An 11759-nucleotide genomic window follows, 5' to 3' on the forward strand; every position below is an offset into this window, starting at 1 on the left:
CTCAATTTACTTCTGTCTTTTATTGATCCAAAAGCTGCTGTGATCCAGCTCCCAAATAAATCTCATTTTTTACTTTCTGTGAGTTACATTTTCATAGCTTCCACATACGGCGCCGCCTATGTTTATTGCCACTGTTGGTAAAAGCTAAACATGAGGCTTCCTCCGTTCCACTGGTTCATGGCAACAAGTAATCAGCTTCTGAGTCACGTCATATTTATACACCAGGGAAACACAGTCATACGGTAAATAAGAGTTTCAACAGAGTGTGAGGTAATAGAAGATGAATTTATGTCAAATTAACAGGATTAACGAGGTTAATAGGTTAATGGGGCTAACAGGGTTACCAGTAAAAGTATTCAAACCATATTCTAGGAACCTCTAAGGTACTTCCTGTTTGTATGCCGTTCTATTCTGAAGCTATGCCTATTAGCTTAAAAAAAACCTTAAACCTGCCTGTTTTCTATTGCTGTTTGAATTAATCCAAAAATTGGAGTTGACAGGCTCTGAATCGACAGCATTGACTGAAGAACTAAAACCTAAAGAGTTTTAGTCACTCGATAACAGACAACAGCATCACCTGTTCCAGAGTGTTGATTCGTTGCTCTCATCTTTCAAAGCAATCAATGTAAATAAAGCATGTTTAGCGATTAGTTCTTGGAGAATCAAATTACTCTATTTTTTTAGTTATCTAACTAAAAGTGTAGCTGACAAGCAGGACGAGATAAAAAAAAACAAAAAAAAACAAAGGCTGCACTCGAATAAGAAGGTACAAACAACTCCATCCATCCTGTAATGCTAATGGATCTTGTCATGCAGCTCTTTGAAGCCATCATCTGCATCATGAAATATTTTATGAGCTCTCAGAAATGCAGTAGCACCAAGTATTCTCACGATCCATTAATGCCGGCATGCTGCTGTCATCCCGCCTCGTTCAGCCGGCGAACGCCGGACGTTCAAATAGCCAAAACTTTAACGTGCCGCAGCTGCAGGCTGAGATCGACGGGAGGCAGCTCCAGGCTGTGCTCCGGGTGTCTTTACTTAGAGAGACATTTGGTGTTTTTACATGCATTTAACGCCCACCACAAAGATATACTTGAAATATTAATCGTTCAGTGGCTAAGCTGACGGTTTGGCTGCGCATTGTTTTGTAAGGGTTTGTGTTACTTTGCAAGAGAAAGGCAAAGCAATTAAACAAGTAATTGCACATCAGTGGGAGGGATGCAATCAACGTAATGTGTCTATTGTTACGGTTTCCACCACAGAACTGATGAGAAAATTAAGTCTGTTACAACAAAAATGTAAAGTTTCTGTTTGATCAATTGTCTGACTCAGACCAGTGTAAAGAGGAATTTCATTTTTATCTCTAATATCATCACCTGGGTCCATTATTTTTATTTCTTTATTTACCAAATTCTTGTTTTAAAGAAATCACTTAATCTTCTGGTCGCACAACCATCACACCCTTGAAAGAAATAACGGTTCAGATCTGTTCCGAAAGACCCGATTCACTGGTGAATATGTTTACATACTGTTCACCTGCAGTGCAGGAGAGAGAGATGTTGAAATTGGCCGAATTTGGAGTGAAGTTAACATCACCGTTAACACATTTTCACGGACCGAGAATCCTGTTTGCCCTTTGGCTGCTAATACAGAGAACTCGGGTCAAGTCCTGAGAGGCCATTTCTACTTCTGAAGGAATGACACGCATGAAAAAGACCGAAGAAGAAAAGAAAGACAAGGAGTCCAAATGAACTGATATTAGAGACGGAGCGGGGGGGGGAGCCTGAGGAAAAGCTGAGCGGAGCGGCTGAAGGTGCCGCTGATCCAGTTAGAGTAAACCCTGCAGGAAACGGCCATCACTCTTTTCAGACAAAAGCAGAAGGAAGAACAAGGGAGCGAGGGACGGAGAGAAAGATAAACGACAAACAGAAGCTCTTCAACCAAGTGAAACAGAAGTACGGGATCCATTGGAATAAACGCGCCCGGTTTCTCAGATAGCTTTGTGTTGCGTCGGAATGATAACTTGTACAACCTCGAGGCGCGCCACTGTAATGCAATCTTACACGCTGCCACCCACACATGCATACGCTTGCATAAAAAACAAAAATACTCTGGGTACGCACGATAGAAGCTGGGGAAGCTGTGCGGTTTATTGGGTCATTGTGGATTTCTCTCTCTGGATGAAATATGTGTTAATTTGCAAAGTGGCTTGAGGACAGTCAATAGGAAACCTCTGTTTCTCTGCAGAGGAGGAAAGTGAGTAATAAAGCGAGCATAAGAAGAGGAAAACGAGGGAAAGAGGGAGATGGAAGATATTCTACGATTTGACTTTTTTAAAACCCCTGAAGGTGGGGCGATGTTGTGAAGTGGGTACATTTCCATGGTGAGGGATGAAGGCTGACAGACCTTCAGGGAGCTGTATGACACAAAAACAGGGACAGCAACGCTGAGCGTCACATTCAGCGTTGAGTTTGCCCTTTCATCATTTCTCTTGCCTTGCTAGTGTAACCCCACCGAATGACTGCAGGGCTCCAAATGCTAATCAGGTTTTCTTTTCCTATCAAAGCAGTCAGCGTGGACTGGTATGAGTGTCTTAAAGTGTGACCACCTTGAGTTAAGCTGCACACTAACATATTCCACAATTCTTCCGTTTTATTTAGAGCACCAATTATTCCCACTCTTGCTTATAATAGTAGAAGATATTGATTGTTAAGAGCTATATGAATGGTAAAACATTCATAAAGTGTAAAGTTGGTTACCTCCCAGATATGCTGCGTATAGTTTGCCAACTCTAGCTTTAAAACAGCACCATCTTGAAAGTAAAAAGGGTCGCGCTTCTTTATTTTTTATTCCAGCTTTTATTTTTGACCATCTCTGGACCATTTCCAAATCGCCAAATTTCTCTTTCTTTTAGTGGGTGGGGAAAGGTTCAGTAGTCTTCTTTCAGCCGGCATAGAGGAACAACATGTGGGGGAAGGGCGGCGCTGCGTTGCTACAAGAAAATTGGTCCCTCTGGGACTTTCTCTGGCATCTCATTATGTAGAAGGACTTTGAACCATCAGAACGGTAGGAGGAAAAAAAAAAAAAAAAGATTTTGTGTTTTTAAAACTGAATCAGAGTTTGCATGTTCTCCCGCTGCCTGCATGGGTTCTCCCGGGGTACTCCGGCTTCCTCTGCACAAAACAATATGGCTGCCGTACACTCGGAATAGCCTTTTCTCTCCGCCGTGATCGCCGTGTTGTAATCACAGCTTGTTCTGCAGCTGAAGCGGAGTGTGTGTTGAGTGTGTGTGTGAAGACGAACATCCCAAAACCAGGTGAACACACGACTGTTAGGCTTGGGCACGAATATGCAGGGCAGTATATGTAAAAAATAAAAAAAAAGAAGATTTACCATTGAGAACCCTGATTAAATGTAGATCTGTTCATAACTCACACACACAGAGAACACACCCCTTCTGTCCCAAATATCTGCGCTTGTACTTCATGTAAGGAACGTGTAGTTATTTAGGAGACGTTATGGATTGTTGGTTGACGTTTAGAAGAATGTATCAGGCGTGTAAACCCCGTCTGCTTTACTGTACGTACTGGTACGTCATGTCGATAGGTCAACAGTGCCGTCACGCGGTCCCGTCGTAAACTAAACGGTTGCGAATGACTGCGTGAAGAGGTTTTGTCACCGCAAAGCCGCTCCACACCACTCTCGCTGTTACACAACACTTTGGGCGCGGAGGTACGTCCTAATAAATGTCATAAACCACTTTTCATTTGAGCGAGACCGTTTGTTTATCTCGCCAGCGCCGTTAAAGTTTGATGAGATCGTCACATTGAAGGATGCAGAACAGAACAGAAGCATCTGCTGGCAGCGTTCAACGGAAAGACCCGACTTAACAACCCGCCGCCCGCATGCGGGTCATACATGGTGCCGGTTGTTCATCCTGTTGTTGAAGCTGTATAATCACACTGCTGTGTTGTAGACGGTTTACATTCTGGTCAACCAAATGTCTTTCCCTGAGGCTTTAAAGAACCAGTTGGACAAGAACTACTTAATCCATCACTCATTCTGGATGACATTAACTTGGACACTGGTTGTTGTCTTTGGCCAGGATGTGTTCTGGTAAAAGACAACACTAGGTTTGTAGGACTTTTTACTTTTACCTGTGTAACATGTAAAATAACATTTAAGAAAAAGTTCCTGAGTTTAAAATTCAAAATTAAAAAATACTTTCTTGCGCCCAAAGGAAAATGAAATGTTGTTGATTCAAAGTCTCCGAGTCATTGCTGATGGTAATGGCTGTTGACAGGAAAGATTTCTTCTAGCAGCCTGTGTTACAGTGAATCGGATGAAGCCTCTGACTGAAGACACTAAGACAGAATTCTGAAAAGGATCTGGTTCGTGTGTGCACAACGAGACCAAACTCTTTATGAGGAAGTAGAGGTGCAACGTATCGTCTCGTTAAAGGTAATATCATGGATTTTTGGGTTTTTAAACACCGGTGAAAAAACGAATACTGCAAAATCAAATGATGACATCATTTAACTGAGCCAGACCTGTACAGTGGAAAACGCTGCATGATCGACTGCTGCCATTAACTTTGTTTATATTTTCTTTCCCATAAAGTACGGTGCCTGTGTCCAGCGGACATTGGTCAGGAGGCGAACACCCTGGACCGGTCATCTGTCCTCTTGCATAACATCCTTCGATGATGCCGAGCCTGCTAGTTGTATTACCATCAAAAAAATAAAAAGTTTAACTGGGAAACTGGTATTTAGATGTGTTTTTGTTGGGTGGTGAAACTGAGTGGAGAATACAGAACGAAAGCAGGAATTGGGTCCAGTGGACCGTCATGAGATTTATGGTACAATGTGTGTCTGTAGATAAATAAGTAAATAGAAATAATGAGTCAAACGGAGAACAGAAGAAGGAATGTGGAGACCTGGAGGAATTTTTCAGGAGCTCGAAGGGAGGCGATGGGGGAGAGTAGAGAGGGAGCGGGTCAAGGGGAAAGACGTCTGAAGAAAAGGAGGAAGACAAGAAAGAGAAGTACGAGGGGAATCTCAAGCGCCACTCTCCTGGGTTCAGCCTGTTGTCATAGTAACAGCAGCGAGGCAAGACGAGCGGCAGACAGGCAGATTCCCTCCTTCGTGATCTCAGCCTCTCTTTATGTCTCTCGCCCAGACATTAGTGGACAGCTGATCTTAGTCCCCGGTTGTGCCTGTCTTCTGGTTCCTCTGCTGATGGAAGATGGGCTGACAGCGAGGAGACGACTGGCCACTCCACACACGGACGCCAACCAGCAGCATGTCTGGTTGGTATCAGTTTACCTGCTTTTATTCTTCTGCTTTTTTCTCTCCCTCTCTCTCTCTTCCTGGGAGTTTTTCTTCCAGTACCTTACAGTCCAACCTTTCCCTACTTAAACACACGCAGGAGGAATGTTGCTGCCTGGGAGCCACTTTGAAATGCTGCTCCTGACTCCGTCCTCCACCACAGCCTCCGCTGTGCGAGGCGCTGTCTGTGTGACTGGAGAAGATCCACAAACTACCAAGTAAAACTTTGAGCTCCTCAGTTCCGTCTCCTTGATTAGGTCGAAAGCTGATGCTCTCACTTTACTGTTGAATTGCTAAAAAGAAAAAGAAAATAGTTTGAATGGAAACATTTTAGCCACAATTGAGGAAATCGTGCTAACCCGGCTCATTTGATTGTGACGAACTGTTTGGTAATTCAGCAGCTGCCGTTTCCATTAATCAAAGAATTGAAAATGATCAAAGTAAATTTGCTTAATGGAAACACACCTATCTAAATAAAATAAAACTCACATTTATTCTTAAGTTTTTGAGCTCGGATGAGGTGGATTTTTCCAGCTGTTTCTAGATAGATTTACGACGCTCCGAATAAGACGCTGACGTTTCTTCTGATTGGCTGATAGATGGTGAATTATGAATACAGCTGTTTACATCTGATCCTGTCAGGATATTTTACAGTATGAACAAGCTTATGCTCGTGTGACTTTCATTTCATTTCTTACTTACCAGGACCAGAGAAATTGCGAAATTGTTTTTTCAACGTTAGCAGAATATCAATAAATATTTGTGCACATTTGCGATAGAAGGCCCCGACATGCTTCAGTCCAAACTGCCCAAATCAGTTCTCATTGGCGAACTTATAAAACTGGAAAAGTAGGGCCTTGAAAAATGAATCTGTCTTAAAAAATATTGAATATTATTTTAAGACCAAAGTTTGACAGGGATATTCAGATTGTCTACATTTATGGATCTGGAGTTTTGCGCTCTCTGGCGCATCAAGAACAGCTGAAACGCGGTTATTACACCAGGTACTGTTGTGTTGACAGTACTGGCGGCACCAAGTCATGATGAAACATAACATCTGTGTTTCCACAAAGCTTTTCGGCTGAGCAAGACGTGCTCGGAAACTTCCTGGTAGACAACTGTGTTGACTTGGTTAGATTTGGTAAAGCGCGGTGGACAGCAGATGATACGGCTCCATAAATCATCCCTGCCTGAGGAAATGCTACACACGACCTCAAGCGACTTGGAATCTTCACTTTCTCCCTCTGGAGCCTGGCTTTCCGCATTTCATGGGGAATTTCCTTAAAACTGAAAGGGGCATCCTAGAGTCCAGTCCGTTTGTTTACTTTCGCTTTAGTTTTTATATCACGCTTTCTTTTTTACTCCCACTAAACATTTCCTTTACCGCTGGAATGCAGCATATAGTGAACAGCCAGATGCTTTCACACTGGCCTGCCTGTCTTTGCTGAGTTTCTCATTGGATTTTCTTAGAATCGTTGATTTCTCAGAAGTTGTAACTAATCACCAAAATTAACAGTAACTGTATCACTCTGCTTGATGAATTGTTTCTGTACGTTGGAATGAATGGAGTTTAATGAACAAATGAAAACCTAACCAAACATTTTAATCAAAGAGAAGGCCTTCTTTATCTTATTTATTTATTTTTTTTACAAATGCAGCTTATTATTATTTTTACCTCTGTTTGAAAGGCAAAACTTTGTCACAACACTTCGTCCTCCTCCTATAACCCAATAAAAACAGAAATGAGAAATCCCCACCTGTGAATACAAATGCATAACAAGTGGAAGAAGTACCAGAATGGGGTTCCTTTTATTTTTCTTTTATTTTTGTTGTAAATGATGATTGAAATCTTTGCCATATGGACTTAAGTGAAATCCAGGTGTTAAATGAAACCGTTCTGAAGCATCATTTTTTGTCGAGTCTTTTGCTGTTGATGAATTGCCGTGTGGCGTTTTTACTTCTAAAGCAAATCAGGGCCTTATGCTTAATTATAAAGAAATAAATCTCTAAGTGGGCAGTGTCCATTCATAAAGGTAAAATATTATTATTTGTCCAGCTTGACTAATACCTCTCGGTCATGTGAAAGCTTTAAAAAAAAAAAAAACGAATCAGAATATCTAAGTGCCTCGTAGAATGAAGAAGAAAAGAATGTTTTGCCCTTGTGTTGATACCCGCAGAAACGGCGCCTCACAGGCTCTCCAGCAGGTGCTTAATGTAAAGCAGCTCAGCAGAAATGAATGAGAACCTCATAAAAATGTCCTCAACACAGTGGGGAAATGACACAGTAGCTTTCAAAGACGCTACAGCGGCGACGCTCGATTGGACAAAGTGGATGGGTGTCCGGGTTAAACCCCGAGTCGAACCAAAGCCAATAAAACCCGCTGGTATTTGCTTTCGCTGCGTTAGTTTATGCCTATGAAATCTGTCCTGTTTCTGAAATTATTCACCTCACCGCTTCTCCGCGGTCTAAACTTCACACCCATGCGTTATAATCAAGTCGGTCAGAATAGCTGTGGTTAACTTTTGATACAAAGTTGGATCACTTTGTAAAAACAACATTTTTCACTGAGTGAAAACTTGGACATTGTTTCACCTTTGACCTCAGGGTGTGTTCAGCTGGAGATGAGGGTTTTTTTTCTGTAAAGAACAAACCCAGTGTATAGTGTACATACATTTCACAGCAATAAACCTGCGTAAAGACATTTTGCTCATATTAATCATCCTTTTTAAGACATAAATTTCATACTAACACTGCTGTCATCTGTGAGCAACCATAAAACAAAATGTATAAGAAGGTTCTGAAAACTTATGTTATAATATATTATAGTGTAACAAAAAAGAAAAAAAGAAAACGTGAGGTGACTAAAGCAAAAACTATAAAAAAATTAAAATAAAAAAAAACAATCAAAATCATCACAGCGCCCCCTAGGGGTTGAAAGACACATTGTGTAATTTTACTCTTGAACTGGAGCTCAAATAAACGGTTTGTTTTCCTTACAGGCAGGAGACAAATGTAGGCGGAGGACACACTCGGGGCCCCTCCTGTTTCACTCCAGATCTCGTCTCCGACGTGCTGAAGGAAGACGCCCAAACCCGCTGACCCACTGCTCAAAACCTGCTTGACACACATAAGCTCTGGCCACGGCGCTGACCGCGTTCACTAGGCGTTTGTTCTGCTTGTGAAACCCACTTGCTGATTCTTGGCGTAAAACGTCGCAATTCAAAACTGAGAAGAGAAGAGTCATCAGTTTAAAATCATTACTGTTTACGATAGTTTGAGCTCAAGAACACATGAAAATACTCAGTTTTGGTTGCATTTAATGTGAGACATAACATGTCAAACTACAAACTCCAGATTCTGAAACAGTTGTTATCAACACATATCTGGAAGTTGACACCAGGTCTTAGAAATGGCAAACCTTTTATATGTCAGCTAAAAAAACCACCAAAAGGCAGTGGACCAAGAACCAAGACTTGGGGTACACCTGTAATAATTTTTGAAGCAATGATCTCTCTACACATATGACAACACAGTTTTCCACAACATACTGAGCTTTTCTTTGAAAAGAAGTCCTCAATTGTCATTTCTGAATAGAAATATCATAAATTAAAAAGTAAAGATTTTAAAATCCAACCCAGTTATTGCAGTCTGATTGTGTGACGAATTGCTCTGTATATTTAAGAAGCAATTACAAATCTCTGGATACGACTGAAAAGACGTAACATTTAGGTAACCTCATGTCCTCTGTACCACAGTAACAGCCTGATAACTACTTGGAAACAATACAGATTACAGCAGAGTGAGGGAGTTGATTTTAAATCTGTTTAAGAGCAAAACCAGTGGCAAAAACCTCTGACGACATTTGGCCAATCAGTTCTGAAATCACAAGGACAGACTACAAATGTGAAGATCTAAAAATATTGATATATAGTGTAGTTTATTTTTGTGGAGCCACTGTGACCACTGCTTAACATAAGCTGCAAGGATGTTATTTTATTTTATTAAAACTTTCTGGAAGGTTCAGGTCAAAGTTGTTGGTTTATTTTTTCAGGTAAAGGTCATTTTATTTATGAAGCACATTTTCAGCAACCATGCAATACAAGGTGCTTTACAGGAAATACAAACAAAATAAACTAAAGAAAAGAGCAAAAGAAGAAAACGCTAATAATGTTGATCCAAAGCAAATAAACTAGATGCTCCTATTCAGGGTTGGTAGATAAGAATAAGTGTCTTCTGGTCTAATTCCTTTTCTGGGTTGGAATAATTGGAGTCTAACAAGTAGATGCTCAGGTAGTTTTTCTGGACTCTTAAGTTCTAATCCCTGTTCTGTGTTGCTAAATAAGTGTAATTAAATAAGTATCCTCTGGACTTTCTAAGTGTGTTCTAAATTTGCATCTAAGCGATCACTGGAGCGTAAAGAAAAGTAAACCCTTTGAATCTCTGAGACAGAATTTGAAATCGAGCCCACAATAAACTAGTTACAGCACCTTTTAGCAGCCTGAAATCCTGGTGTACTTTGTTTTTTATTGCTAAAGCAAAGTGACTGATTATCCTTGAGCAAAATGGCTCAAGCAACCCTGACTCCCCACTGTCCTCTCTGGATAAACTCAAGTAGTTTTCCACGTTGTCATCGGGTCCAGATGCGTTGTCGTCCCGACAAAAGGGACGCATAACCGACTCCTGGCTGGGACGTTTCAGGATGACGGTAGCATCTGTGGGGCTGGAGCGAAGCAGGGAGATGGAAAAAAATGTCAAGAGAGATTAGCAGGGATGGACGGGTTGTGAAGGAGACGGAGAATACGAAGCAATCTGAAGACGAGGCAGGAATCGTATCTGTGTATGGAGAGGGCAGCTTCGTATGCGACAGGACACACATGTGTGATTGTCTGTTTTAATGCCTCGTTGGTTTGCTGGTCCACCACCTGCCAAGTTGTTTGCAAGAGACCGTGTGTGTGTGGGTGTGTGTATGTGTGTGTGTTCACCAGCGACTGTGCATATAACTGTTGGTTACAAATGGATGAAATCATCTCTGAGTTGCTCATCTGCTATAAAAGCCTGAAAGATATGCACTAACTATTGTTACAAATGACATATTTCTGTTAAGATGCCTTAATGGGTTTTGGTGGCATTTTAGTTTTATAAAATCAGATCCTATCTGGAGGCCTGCAACAAGATACAGACATTGGGAAATCCTTTACATGTAATTTTTTTTTTTTTTAAATCTGAAAGGAAGTGGACCAAGAACTAAGCCTTGAGGTACACCTTCAGTCATTTTTGAAGTTATGATTTCTTTACACGTGGTGCAATATTTTTTTTTCTCCACATTGTGCAATGTACAACTTAAACCACTCTAATGTTAAAGAGAACAAGAGTGGTCATTTCTGAATAGATGCAGCATGGTTTAAGATTTTAAGGATTTTGAAATCCAGCCCAGATACTTTACTGCAATTGAGCCAAGAAGCAAATAAATAAATCAATCGCACGATAAACTGAATAATTTTTATTTGCTTGATTCATCGTTTTTCTCTTTTCTCTTTCTTTTTTAACAAAAACTGAATGATAAAAGTCTACAGTTTGGTCCTTTGGTCTCGACTATGTCTTTCTTTGGGAGATAACTTTGTTTATGCAGACTTCATAACTCATTTAATTTGTTGTTTCTGTTATTTTGTTTATTTATTTTTAGACATTTGAAACGTCTCCCAGTTCAAGTGTTTAACTATTCATTACAATTTAAAGTTTATTGAGCCTTGAGAATGTGTTCTTGCATTACTATGATATTACGATTATGATAAATGGTCTCAAAACAACAATATTATCGTTTATCGCAATAAGTTCTGGGACAGTTTATGGTCCACCTGTTGTGACAAGTCTAATTACAAGAGTCTGTTTATGAGTGAAAAGATTTAACAGTGAGGCAATCTCACATACTCTATACCAAAGTAAAAACGTTCTTGTAATGTTTGACTAGTTTAATATTAAAATTTGACACCCATGAGGATTTCAAGACTGTTGCTTCTTTTGCAGCACTTTATTTTTTGCTAGATTTAATTGGTTTTCATTGATTTCCCATTGAGGCTTTTTGCTTAGTTAGAGAAAGCAAACTACGGAAAAACACAGTAAAGACATCTTTATTGCAAAGGTATATACACTTTAAACAGCGCATAATGGAAATGAGAGAAAAAAATTGCAAGAGGCTGTTTTCATTTCAAATCTAGTATTGATCAGCAGCTACTGTCATTTAAATTTAAATGAGAGGTCATCTTTTTTTTTTTTTTTTTTGTCATTCTGGTGACACTTGAGCTTTATCCCATGCTTAATTTTAAATTCATAAAAGTCACATTTGGACACAAAGAATGCCTCTGTGACAGTAAAGTGCGCAGTGAAGGCTCCAGAGTCACCGGCCCACCAGGGCCTCCTGACCCGTCCTCGTT

General features: G+C 40.4%; 1 long non-coding RNA gene across 1 annotated transcript; it reads left to right on the plus strand.

Moving 5' to 3' along the window:
• Positions 1-5009: 5009 nt before the first annotated feature.
• LOC122830347 lies at positions 5010-11544 on the plus strand. The gene is made up of 3 exons (XR_006370511.1): positions 5010-5308; positions 5428-5545; positions 8328-11544. It is a non-coding gene; the product is annotated as an uncharacterized LOC122830347 (long non-coding RNA).
• The last annotated feature ends 215 nt before the right edge of the window (positions 11545-11759 follow it).

The sequence above is a fragment of the Gambusia affinis genome, linkage group LG04, assembly GCF_019740435.1.
Source record: "Gambusia affinis linkage group LG04, SWU_Gaff_1.0, whole genome shotgun sequence".
NCBI classification, from domain to species: domain Eukaryota; kingdom Metazoa; phylum Chordata; class Actinopteri; order Cyprinodontiformes; family Poeciliidae; genus Gambusia; species Gambusia affinis.